We start from the raw sequence: 12,784 nt of genomic DNA, 5'->3' as shown, positions 1-12,784 counted from the left end.
TGCTGCGCTTAAAATTTCTTTTTTGGTTTGCTACAATGCCTTTTCTGAAACGTTGTCTCCTTCTGCTGGAACACTGACTTCTTTCATTTAATGCCTGCAGACTATAAAAGAGAACCCAACCCAAAAAGTTTGGTTGATTAGTCTGTGGCATTCTGTTAAACTGTTGCTTATGGCGGTCTCTGTGAGCTTCTCAGCGACATTCAGCCAGCCAGGTATCCTGCCTGCAGTAGATGGAATGTGGCAATGGAACGCTGGCTGCGCGTGTCATAATAGGCTCTGAGCCTTTATATACCTGTGCACAGCAGCAGCCACCTTCAGTCTGCTGCTGGACAGCCAGCAGCAGCAGCAGGAGAGGTATGTAATCAGGAGCCCTCCTGCTAAGGGTAGACAGCTGCTCGTTCCACCCCACCCCCCGCCTTAATTGGTTCTCCTCCCTTCCAACGGTGTTGAGGCGGGTGGGAACAGCAGGGGGTGAAGGTGCTGTGTTTAAAGAGGTGGAGTTATGCAGATCTAAAACGCGTGGATTGCAGCAGCAGCAAGCCGAAAAGTGCAGGCATGTAAGGGATCTAGAGGTTGACAACATGTCTTCTTAACGGGAGTCCAGGAGCTCATCTCCACAAATGGACTTTTCAGGATCCTTGGGTGGCTCCGTAGTTTGAAACCAATTCTGGTTATCGCTTCTCGGCCTTTTGGCTAAGATCAAGTGTAGTATCTGTTCTTATCAGTTTAATATCTGATACGTCCCCTATCTGGGGACCATATATTAAATGGATTTTTAGAACAGGGAGATGGAAAAAGAGCTTGCTCTGTCCACTCCACGCATTGACCTGGTATTGCAGTATCTCCAGGACCGGTGCACCCCTTCTTTAATGCAGTTTCTAAAATCAGAAAGAATTGAATTCAATGTTTTTTGTTCATTTTGCTTGTTTGTCGGATTTTGGGATGGACTCTTTGGCTTTGCTTTTCTTCTCCTCATTGGATTTTTCATGTTCAAAGTTGCAGAAGCCAGATTACAAGCTCATTTTGGTTCAACTTCAGCAACTGTGCATTGCATTGCCATGTAATGTGATGCAATGCTATCTTTCTAGCTCTCCCTTTTTACTTCCTTTTGGATAAACAGACATATTAGGCAAGCATTTTGGAGCTTTCACCTAAATAACTACAGGTGGTGAGATAAGCTGCACAATATAATTGACCTTTCAGTATATTGTTGCACACACACCATCTATTTAGCAAATGCCCTTGTTATCAACAGCAGCCTTTTAAACTCACCTGAGCTAACAGGTATGTGCGCTGGTTACTCTGCTGCGCTTAAAATTTCTTTTTTGGTTTGCTACAATGCATTTTCTGAAACGTTGTCTCCTTCTGCTGGAACACTGACTTCTTTCATTTAATGCCTGCAGACTATAAAAGAGAACCCAACCCAAAAAGTTTGGTTGATTAGTCTGTGGCATTCTGTTAAACTGTTGCTTATGGCGGTCTCTGTGAGCTTCTCAGCGACATTCAGCCAGCCAGGTATCCTGCCTGCAGTAGATGGAATGTGGCAATGGAACGCTGGCTGCGCATGTCATAATAGGCTCTGAGCCTTTATATACCTGTGCACAGCAGCAGCCACCTTCAGTCTGCTGCTGGACAGCCAGCAGCAGCAGCAGCAGGAGAGGTATGTAATCAGGAGCCCTCCTGCTAAGGGTAGACAGCTGCTCGTTCCACCCCACCCCCCGCCTTAATTGGTTCTCCTCTCTTCCAACGGTGTTGAGGCGGGTGGGAAAAGCAGGGGGTGAAGGTGCTGTGTTTAAAGAGGTGGAGTTATGCAGATCTAAAACGCGTGGATTGCAGCAGCAGCAAGCCGAAAAGTGCAGGCATGTAAGGGATCTAGAGGTTGACAACATGTCTTCTTAACGGGAGTCCAGGAGCTCATCTCCACAAATGGACTTTTCAGGATCCTTGGGTGGCTCCGTAGTTTGAAACCAATTCTGGTTATCGCTTCTCGGCCTTTTGGCTAAGATCAAGTGTAGTATCTGTTCTTATCAGTTTAATATCTGATACGTCCCCTATCTGGGGACCATATATTAAATGGATTTTTAGAACAGGGAGATGGAAAAAGAGCTTGCTCTGTCCACTCCACGCATTGACCTGGTATTGCAGTATCTCCAGGACCGGTGCACCCCTTCTTTAATGCAGTTTCTAAAATCAGAAAGAATTGAATTCAATGTTTTTTGTTCATTTTGCTTGTTTGTCGGATTTTGGGATGGACTCTTTGGCTTTGCTTTTCTTCTCCTCATTGGATTTTTCATGTTCAAAGTTGCAGAAGCCAGATTACAAGCTCATTTTGGTTCAACTTCAGCAACTGTGCATTGCATTGCCATGTAATGTGATGCAATGCTATCTTTCTAGCTCTCCCTTTTTACTTCTTTTTGGATAAACAGACATATTAGGCAAGCATTTTGGAGCTTTCACCTAAATAACTACAGGTGGTGAGATAAGCTGCACAATATAATTGACCTTTCAGTATATTGTTGCACACACACCATCTATTTAGCAAATGCCCTTGTTATCAACAGCAGCCTTTTAAACTCACCTGAGCTAACAGGTATGTGCGCTGGTTACTCTGCTGCGCTTAAAATTTCTTTTTTGGTTTGCTACAATGCCTTTTCTGAAACGTTGTCTCCTTCTGCTGGAACACTGACTTCTTTCATTTAATGCCTGCAGACTATAAAAGAGAACCCAACCCAAAAAGTTTGGTTGATTAGTCTGTGGCATTCTGTTAAACTGTTGCTTATGGCGGTCTCTGTGAGCTTCTCAGCGACATTCAGCCAGCCAGGTATCCTGCCTGCAGTAGATGGAATGTGGCAATGGAACGCTGGCTGCGCGTGTCATAATAGGCTCTGAGCCTTTATATACCTGTGCACAGCAGCAGCCACCTTCAGTCTGCTGCTGGACAGCCAGCAGCAGCAGCAGCAGGAGAGGTATGTAATCAGGAGCCCTCCTGCTAAGGGTAGACAGCTGCTCGTTCCACCCCACCCCCCGCCTTAATTGGTTCTCCTCCCTTCCAACGGTGTTGAGGCGGGTGGGAACAGCAGGGGGTGAAGGTGCTGTGTTTAAAGAGGTGGAGTTATGCAGATCTAAAACGCGTGGATTGCAGCAGCAGCAAGCCGAAAAGTGCAGGCATGTAAGGGATCTAGAGGTTGACAACATGTCTTCTTAACGGGAGTCCAGGAGCTCATCTCCACAAATGGACTTTTCAGGATCCTTGGGTGGCTCCGTAGTTTGAAACCAATTCTGGTTATCGCTTCTCGGCCTTTTGGCTAAGATCAAGTGTAGTATCTGTTCTTATCAGTTTAATATCTGATACGTCCCCTATCTGGGGACCATATATTAAATGGATTTTTAGAACAGGGAGATGGAAAAAGAGCTTGCTCTGTCCACTCCACGCATTGACCTGGTATTGCAGTATCTCCAGGACCGGTGCACCCCTTCTTTAATGCAGTTTCTAAAATCAGAAAGAATTGAATTCAATGTTTTTTGTTCATTTTGCTTGTTTGTCGGATTTTGGGATGGACTCTTTGGCTTTGCTTTTCTTCTCCTCATTGGATTTTTCATGTTCAAAGTTGCAGAAGCCAGATTACAAGCTCATTTTGGTTCAACTTCAGCAACTGTGCATTGCATTGCCATGTAATGTGATGCAATGCTATCTTTCTAGCTCTCCCTTTTTACTTCCTTTTGGATAAACAGACATATTAGGCAAGCATTTTGGAGCTTTCACCTAAATAACTACAGGTGGTGAGATAAGCTGCACAATATAATTGACCTTTCAGTATATTGTTGCACACACACCATCTATTTAGCAAATGCCCTTGTTATCAACAGCAGCCTTTTAAACTCACCTGAGCTAACAGGTATGTGCGCTGGTTACTCTGCTGCGCTTAAAATTTCTTTTTTGGTTTGCTACAATGCCTTTTCTGAAACGTTGTCTCCTTCTGCTGGAACACTGACTTCTTTCATTTAATGCCTGCAGACTATAAAAGAGAACCCAACCCAAAAAGTTTGGTTGATTAGTCTGTGGCATTCTGTTAAACTGTTGCTTATGGCGGTCTCTGTGAGCTTCTCAGCGACATTCAGCCAGCCAGGTATCCTGCCTGCAGTAGATGGAATGTGGCAATGGAACGCTGGCTGCGCGTGTCATAATAGGCTCTGAGCCTTTATATACCTGTGCACAGCAGCAGCCACCTTCAGTCTGCTGCTGGACAGCCAGCAGCAGCAGCAGCAGGAGAGGTATGTAATCAGGAGCCCTCCTGCTAAGGGTAGACAGCTGCTCGTTCCACCCCACCCCCCGCCTTAATTGGTTCTCCTCCCTTCCAACGGTGTTGAGGCGGGTGGGAACAGCAGGGGGTGAAGGTGCTGTGTTTAAAGAGGTGGAGTTATGCAGATCTAAAACGCGTGGATTGCAGCAGCAGCAAGCCGAAAAGTGCAGGCATGTAAGGGATCTAGAGGTTGACAACATGTCTTCTTAACGGGAGTCCAGGAGCTCATCTCCACAAATGGACTTTTCAGGATCCTTGGGTGGCTCCGTAGTTTGAAACCAATTCTGGTTATCGCTTCTCGGCCTTTTGGCTAAGATCAAGTGTAGTATCTGTTCTTATCAGTTTAATATCTGATACGTCCCCTATCTGGGGACCATATATTAAATGGATTTTTAGAACAGGGAGATGGAAAAAGAGCTTGCTCTGTCCACTCCACGCATTGACCTGGTATTGCAGTATCTCCAGGACCGGTGCACCCCTTCTTTAATGCAGTTTCTAAAATCAGAAAGAATTGAATTCAATGTTTTTTGTTCATTTTGCTTGTTTGTCGGATTTTGGGATGGACTCTTTGGCTTTGCTTTTCTTCTCCTCATTGGATTTTTCATGTTCAAAGTTGCAGAAGCCAGATTACAAGCTCATTTTGGTTCAACTTCAGCAACTGTGCATTGCATTGCCATGTAATGTGATGCAATGCTATCTTTCTAGCTCTCCCTTTTTACTTCCTTTTGGATAAACAGACATATTAGGCAAGCATTTTGGAGCTTTCACCTAAATAACTACAGGTGGTGAGATAAGCTGCACAATATAATTGACCTTTCAGTATATTGTTGCACACACACCATCTATTTAGCAAATGCCCTTGTTATCAACAGCAGCCTTTTAAACTCACCTGAGCTAACAGGTATGTGCGCTGGTTACTCTGCTGCGCTTAAAATTTCTTTTTTGGTTTGCTACAATGCCTTTTCTGAAACGTTGTCTCCTTCTGCTGGAACACTGACTTCTTTCATTTAATGCCTGCAGACTATAAAAGAGAACCCAACCCAAAAAGTTTGGTTGATTAGTCTGTGGCATTCTGTTAAACTGTTGCTTATGGCGGTCTCTGTGAGCTTCTCAGCGACATTCAGCCAGCCAGGTATCCTGCCTGCAGTAGATGGAATGTGGCAATGGAACGCTGGCTGCGCGTGTCATAATAGGCTCTGAGCCTTTATATACCTGTGCACAGCAGCAGCCACCTTCAGTCTGCTGCTGGACAGCCAGCAGCAGCAGCAGCAGGAGAGGTATGTAATCAGGAGCCCTCCTGCTAAGGGTAGACAGCTGCTCGTTCCACCCCACCCCCCGCCTTAATTGGTTCTCCTCCCTTCCAACAGTGTTGAGGCGGGTGGGAACAGCAGGGGGTGAAGGTGCTGTGTTTAAAGAGGTGGAGTTATGCAGTTCTAAAAAACGCGTGGATTGCAGCAGCAGCAAGCCGAAAAGTGCAGGCATGTAAGGGATCTAGAGGTTGACAACATGTCTTCTTAACGGGAGTCCAGGAGCTCATCTCCACAAATGGACTTTTCAGGATCCTTGGGTGGCTCCGTAGTTTGAAACCAATTCTGGTTATCGCTTCTCGGCCTTTTGGCTAAGATCAAGTGTAGTATCTGTTCTTATCAGTTTAATATCTGATACGTCCCCTATCTGGGGACCATATATTAAATGGATTTTTAGAACAGGGAGATGGAAAAAGAGCTTGCTCTGTCCACTCCACGCATTGACCTGGTATTGCAGTATCTCCAGGACCGGTGCACCCCTTCTTTAATGCAGTTTCTAAAATCAGAAAGAATTGAATTCAATGTTTTTTGTTCATTTTGCTTGTTTGTCGGATTTTGGGATGGACTCTTTGGCTTTGCTTTTCTTCTCCTCATTGGATTTTTCATGTTCAAAGTTGCAGAAGCCAGATTACAAGCTCATTTTGGTTCAACTTCAGCAACTGTGCATTGCATTGCCATGTAATGTGATGCAATGCTATCTTTCTAGCTCTCCCTTTTTACTTCCTTTTGGATAAACAGACATATTAGGCAAGCATTTTGGAGCTTTCACCTAAATAACTACAGGTGGTGAGATAAGCTGCACAATATAATTGACCTTTCAGTATATTGTTGCACACACACCATCTATTTAGCAAATGCCCTTGTTATCAACAGCAGCCTTTTAAACTCACCTGAGCTAACAGGTATGTGCGCTGGTTACTCTGCTGCGCTTAAAATTTCTTTTTTGGTTTGCTACAATGCCTTTTCTGAAACGTTGTCTCCTTCTGCTGGAACACTGACTTCTTTCATTTAATGCCTGCAGACTATAAAAGAGAACCCAACCCAAAAAGTTTGGTTGATTAGTCTGTGGCATTCTGTTAAACTGTTGCTTATGGCGGTCTCTGTGAGCTTCTCAGCGACATTCAGCCAGCCAGGTATCCTGCCTGCAGTAGATGGAATGTGGCAATGGAACGCTGGCTGCGCGTGTCATAATAGGCTCTGAGCCTTTATATACCTGTGCACAGCAGCAGCCACCTTCAGTCTGCTGCTGGACAGCCAGCAGCAGCAGCAGCAGGAGAGGTATGTAATCAGGAGCCCTCCTGCTAAGGGTAGACAGCTGCTCGTTCCACCCCACCCCCCGCCTTAATTGGTTCTCCTCCCTTCCAACGGTGTTGAGGCGGGTGGGAACAGCAGGGGGTGAAGGTGCTGTGTTTAAAGAGGTGGAGTTATGCAGATCTAAAACGCGTGGATTGCAGCAGCAGCAAGCCGAAAAGTGCAGGCATGTAAGGGATCTAGAGGTTGACAACATGTCTTCTTAACGGGAGTCCAGGAGCTCATCTCCACAAATGGACTTTTCAGGATCCTTGGGTGGCTCCGTAGTTTGAAACCAATTCTGGTTATCGCTTCTCGGCCTTTTGGCTAAGATCAAGTGTAGTATCTTTCGAAAAGGCGGTTTTGGATGTTGGCCGCCCTAGTAGATTGATACATTATGCACACTGGGGTTTAGGCGCTTGTTAGTACGCCAGGTGGCTAATATAGTCATCTGGTGGAAAGCATGGCCCCCCAGGATCGACGCCATTGGGCCGGGGAAGATCGAAAGCCCGAAGTGTGAAGTGCCCCAGGAGTGGTGACCCTGGGGTGCCTTAACTCACTGGGATTGGGAACCCCACTTGAGTTTATGGCACATTTGCACTAGCACTTCAATATTTCTTTCTTCACACACACCCTTATTCCGGGCCTTCTGGCCTTAGGATGGGGAATTTTTCAATTCCCGGTCGAAGGTCCGGGCAGTATTATACTGTGAAACCTTCACTATTTATTTAATTTTTTTTTGTCACTGTGTGTCCACTTTTTCACGTGTGTCCACGTCCTTACTAGGATTTTGTCGGGATGCGGTTCCCTTACGGGTTCCTCTCTTGGCAGGTCTAGGGGGGGAGTGTGTGGCCATCAGGTTCCGCTCCCCCCTGAACCCCCCTGGCTCTCCTCTTTCGGGAGGAGAGCGTTGTTGGCTCCCCTCTTCCGGGAGGGGAGCACAGTCTTTGGCTCCCAGTGCCTTGCTCGGGTGAGAACTCGGGCAGGTATTGAGGGTAAGATTGGGTCGCCTCTGGCTCCGGCTGGAGGTGGCTATTTGTCCCTGTGCCTCGCTGTGGCCTTCTGGCTCGGAGGGACGGGGAATGGTTTGGGGGACCCTTCTCCTTTTGGAGAGGGTTTCAAGAAGACCAGCATCCTAGTGCACTTTTTTTTGTGGCACTTGTCACTTTTTTAAGCGCACTCGGGTTTTGTACACGAATTCGGGCTTTCGAAAAAAAAAAAAAAAAAAATCTGTTCTTATCAGTTTAATATCTGATACATCCCCTATCTGGGGACCATATATTAAATGGATTTTTAGAACAGGGAGATGGAAAAAGAGCTTGCTCTGTCCACTCCACGCATTGACCTGGTATTGCAGTATCTCCAGGACCGGTGCACCCCTTCTTTAATGCAGTTTCTAAAATCAGAAAGAATTGAATTCAATGTTTTTTGTTCATTTTGCTTGTTTGTCGGATTTTGGGATGGACTCTTTGGCTTTGCTTTTCTTCTCCTCATTGGATTTTTCATGTTCAAAGTTGCAGAAGCCAGATTACAAGCTCATTTTGGTTCAACTTCAGCAACTGTGCATTGCATTGCCATGTAATGTGATGCAATGCTATCTTTCTAGCTCTCCCTTTTTACTTCCTTTTTGATAAACAGACATATTAGGCAAGCATTTTGGAGCTTTCACCTAAATAACTACAGGTGGTGAGATAAGCTGCACAATATAATTGACCTTTCAGTATATTGTTGCACACACACCATCTATTTAGCAAATGCCCTTGTTATCAACAGCAGCCTTTTAAACTCACCTGAGCTAACAGGTATGTGCGCTGGTTACTCTGCTGCGCTTAAAATTTCTTTTTTGGTTTGCTACAATGCCTTTTCTGAAACGTTGTCTCCTTCTGCTGGAACACTGACTTCTTTCATTTAATGCCTGCAGACTATAAAAGAGAACCCAACCCAAAAAGTTTGGTTGATTAGTCTGTGGCATTCTGTTAAACTGTTGCTTATGGCGGTCTCTGTGAGCTTCTCAGCGACATTCAGCCAGCCAGGTATCCTGCCTGCAGTAGATGGAATGTGGCAATGGAACGCTGGCTGCGCGTGTCATAATAGGCTCTGAGCCTTTATATACCTGTGCACAGCAGCAGCCACCTTCAGTCTGCTGCTGGACAGCCAGCAGCAGCAGCAGCAGGAGAGGTATGTAATCAGGAGCCCTCCTGCTAAGGGTAGACAGCTGCTCGTTCCACCCCACCCCCCGCCTTAATTGGTTCTCCTCCCTTCCAACGGTGTTGAGGCGGGTGGGAACAGCAGGGGGTGAAGGTGCTGTGTTTAAAGAGGTGGAGTTATGCAGATCTAAAACGCGTGGATTGCAGCAGCAGCAAGCCGAAAAGTGCAGGCATGTAAGGGATCTAGAGGTTGACAACATGTCTTCTTAACGGGAGTCCAGGAGCTCATCTCCACAAATGGACTTTTCAGGATCCTTGGGTGGCTCCGTAGTTTGAAACCAATTCTGGTTATCGCTTCTCGGCCTTTTGGCTCAGATCTGTAATGGGTCTAGTCATTTGGCTGTCTGTGCGTTAACTCTTGGCCCTGTGGCATCGCCATTTTATGGCTTAAGCCACTTGCTGCTATAAGGAGTTGGCCAGTAGACACGACTAGCGATAATGGGACGCATTCGATACGCTGGGCCCGGTGAGGCTCGAGTGAAGTTTGGAATCCAGATTGATGTGGAAGAAGGTAAAGAAGGAATCTTTACCCTCAGCTTCGTGGTGAAGGAGATTTTGTTTGGACTCCTTGAAGTGAAGAAGGAAGAAATCTTGTGCCTCCAGCAATTCAAAAGCAAGTATAATCTTGTATTTACTTCTATGGCTGTTTGCAACAATTTCTATGATTGTTTGAAAAAGAATCTGGACAATCAATATTTGGATGGGCTGACTTTTGTCATCTTGTATTGCTCCAAAGAGGTACCTCTGACTGTTTTCATGTACAACCCACATGTGGACTTGGCTTTGATTTATGCCTTTCTAAATAGGCACTGCTATATTACCAAGGTGGCAGTAAAAGTCATGAATGAGGAGGAACTATGGACCGGTAAATATCGTTTCATGGTCAAGTTCCGGGAAAGTCCTGATGAACCAGGGGGTATACATTATCCTCCATCAAATTTTTCCATTGGGAGTGAGCGGGGTTACCTGTTCTTCCCCAATGCGCCCAGGTTTTGTCGTCATTGTAGGAGGTATGGCCATACTCAGGAAGCATGCGACATCAGACAGATTATTTGCAGGAAGTGCAATGAGGTGGGTCATTCTTCCAATAATTGCAAAAATGAAATAGTCTGTAACCTCTGCGGAGAGAAGGGGCATGCCTTCAGAGACTGTATATTCCATCCTGGTTCATATGCGGGGGCAGCGGGAAGGGGAAGGAGAAGAAATGAATCTCCTGCACCCACAGCTACAACTCCGACTGCTCCAACTCCGACTGCTCTGATATCTACTCTGGCTTTCCTGGATGAGGAGGAGGCTCGGGTTGCTTTTCCAGAACTGGTTCGTGTGAATGTAAGAGGAAATATGGAGCTGGCACCTGAGCCACCGGTGCAGAGGGCCGCGTCTGTGGCTTCAGATGTCAGTGAGTCTGAGACGATAACTGATGATCGTATAGGCATGGAAGTGGCCCCGGTGGAGGATCTGGAGGCTGAAATTCCAGACATGATGGTTACATTGCAGGGGGAAGAGGAGTCTGATCTGACCAGAACACCGCATGTGGCCTGGAGCGATGTCGTTTCTGACCTTGAGGAGGAGGGAGGTCAGGGGGACTTTGACCCCCAGCGGCGGGATTATAGTTCAGATGAAGATGGAGGCGCTTCAGTGAAGAAAAAGAAGAAAACTGAGCCATCCTTTTCCCCTTTAAGTGACTGCAGTGTGAGTCCAGCCCGGGTGTACCCTACTGCATCCGATCCCCAAGATGTGTCTTTTTTGGGGGAAGGCACAAACTACGATATCTGCACGTCCAGCGTCCTACCCCCAGAAGGGTTAGGATGATGTACAGGTGGGCATGTTGTCGTGACCTGCCACATCAAATTAATAGATGGATGCGGACGTATACTGTGTCCAGGAGTGTGGGATCTCCGATCCCTTAAGTGAAAATGCATGGCCTTTAGGTCAAAGTGTGTGGTCTGGTTCTGTATGTAATAAAAATTGTGGGGTAGGTGTTTTGGTGAAGGGTTATAGTGTTAAGATAGAAAGTTATGACGCGCCCCCTGGGACATATTCCTTTTTGAGGGGAATACCCGGCACCGGATCAGATGGGGGGTTGTAGTCTCCGAGCGGCTGTGACCCGGCCCCGTGCCCAGGGCGTCAAGCTCAGTGTTATGTGGCAGTCCTACAGATGTTATTAAGAGTTCTTTTGTGTCGACTACGCCACCCGTTGTGATGCGGTCACTGTGGCCGCCGCTGCAGCAGGGTCCGCTGAGGCTGATGGTGGGTGCGCAGCTTGGTGGGATAACCCCCAACGGGAGGGGTATAGCCTCAGAGGGGCCAGGTGCAGATGATGGGGGTTGTGGTGGTGTAGTGCAGACGGCAGTGAAGACAGAGTCGGGTTGTGCAGTTAAGGGTGTTTACTTACTGCAGATGTTGTACTGGTCACTCCAGCTGCTAGTGACCACCCGAGCCGTGCTGCGTCCACCAGGTCCTGGATCCAGCCAACCCCCAAACAAGTCCGGAGCGTGGCCCTGAGCTCTCTTTCTGTCCCGTTCTCTGGCCGTCCCCACCAGTAATCCACCTAGGTCCAGCTCCCTCGGGCCTTCTGTTGGGACACCCTTGGCCCTGGGTTCCCTGACCCTTCATGTGGTGTGCCTTCGGGGTGGATGTGATGGGTGGCCGTGGCAGATGCTGCCCACGGCCTCCGGTCTCTGGCTGGGGTGTGTTTTCTGCCCCCACCAGCTTGGGTTCCGGTACCCTGATGCCGACTCTTCACCCGGTGCTTTTAGTTGGGATCTCAGAGTCCTTCTCTTCTGTGCTCTGGGTCTCTCTCTTTTCTCCTCTCTCACTCTGGGTCTTTGTCTTTCTTCTCTGCTCCTGACTTGTTCTCTGCAGCTGACTGACTCTCTGCATCTGATCCTCTGCATCTGACCCTGATCTTAGTTGGTGCCCACCTTATATACACCCTCTATGTGTGAGCTCAGGTGTCCAGCACCCAATGAGCTCCTAACTTTACCCAGGCTGCTCCCCCTATCTGCCCCTACACTACTTGGGATGTACCACCCCCCTCCCACTCCAGCCAGGAACAGACTCGGTCGTACCTGCACATTTCTAAGTGGGAGTACCGTCGGTCTGCTCCTCGGAAATGGGATGTGTGTAGTGCATGCAGCCTACCGAGCTCAGATCCACACTCCATCCTTACCCGGGAGTGGAATATCACACCTCTGGGTTGAGGTGCAATACCCCTGTAGCAGCCGAATCCTCAGGGTGCTACAGTTACATGGTGGTGGAGGCGGGGAGGTGTGTAATATGTGAGTTAAATTGTAGGGGGTGGAGGGTTAGGGTGGTAAATATGTATGCACCAATAGATAAAGGGGAGAGGCTGGAAATTTTTGAGAAATTATGTTTTTTTTATCTGGCAAAATGCCAATAATTTTTGTTGGAGATTTCAATTGTGTGACGGAGGGGGATAAGATGGATGTTACAGGTAAAAGACTCAAGAGTCTTGTGGCGGATTTTTCCTTACAGGATGCTGCGGAAGTTTTTTTAGGTAATCCACCTCCTGCGACCTATAAAGCCGACAGGGGAGGCATAGAGTCTAGAATAGACCGTATCTTCTTTTCTTCACAAAATGTTATTTGTAGGAATTTCCAGCAGGAAGATGTTCCCTTCTCTGACCATGTGTGTTTGAGGGCACGTCTAGAAGGTA

At 47.1% G+C, this 12,784-nt stretch overlaps 6 non-coding genes and 1 pseudogene across 6 annotated transcripts; all 7 read left to right on the top strand.

Moving 5' to 3' along the window:
• The first annotated feature begins 673 nt into the window (after window positions 1-673).
• On the top strand, window positions 674-864 carry LOC141212840 (U2 spliceosomal RNA). The gene has a single exon (XR_012282426.1). It is a non-coding gene; the product is annotated as a U2 spliceosomal RNA (small nuclear RNA).
• Window positions 865-1,979: 1,115 nt separating this feature from the next.
• On the top strand, window positions 1,980-2,170 carry LOC141212838 (U2 spliceosomal RNA). Its single transcript, XR_012282424.1, has one exon. It is a non-coding gene; the product is annotated as a U2 spliceosomal RNA (small nuclear RNA).
• A 1,115-nt stretch (window positions 2,171-3,285) lies between these two features.
• Window positions 3,286-3,476, top strand: LOC141212837 (U2 spliceosomal RNA). Its single transcript, XR_012282423.1, has one exon. It is a non-coding gene; the product is annotated as a U2 spliceosomal RNA (small nuclear RNA).
• Window positions 3,477-4,591: 1,115 nt separating this feature from the next.
• On the top strand, window positions 4,592-4,782 carry LOC141212836 (U2 spliceosomal RNA). The gene has a single exon (XR_012282422.1). It is a non-coding gene; the product is annotated as a U2 spliceosomal RNA (small nuclear RNA).
• Window positions 4,783-5,899: 1,117 nt separating this feature from the next.
• On the top strand, window positions 5,900-6,090 carry LOC141212835 (U2 spliceosomal RNA). Its single transcript, XR_012282421.1, has one exon. It is a non-coding gene; the product is annotated as a U2 spliceosomal RNA (small nuclear RNA).
• A 1,115-nt stretch (window positions 6,091-7,205) lies between these two features.
• On the top strand, window positions 7,206-7,297 carry LOC141213245 (U2 spliceosomal RNA; annotated as a pseudogene).
• Window positions 7,298-8,096: 799 nt separating this feature from the next.
• On the top strand, window positions 8,097-8,280 carry LOC141213214 (U2 spliceosomal RNA). The gene has a single exon (XR_012282767.1). It is a non-coding gene; the product is annotated as a U2 spliceosomal RNA (small nuclear RNA).
• The last annotated feature ends 4,504 nt before the right edge of the window (window positions 8,281-12,784 follow it).

The sequence above is a fragment of the Phyllobates terribilis genome, unplaced genomic scaffold, assembly GCF_046119375.1.
Source record: "Phyllobates terribilis strain yellow unplaced genomic scaffold, ASM4611937v1 Scaffold_187__1_contigs__length_3656778, whole genome shotgun sequence".
NCBI lineage: Eukaryota > Metazoa > Chordata > Amphibia > Anura > Dendrobatidae > Phyllobates > Phyllobates terribilis.
The sequence above is the reverse complement of the archived record's forward strand: the minus strand, read 5'-3'. Positions and strand labels throughout refer to the sequence as shown.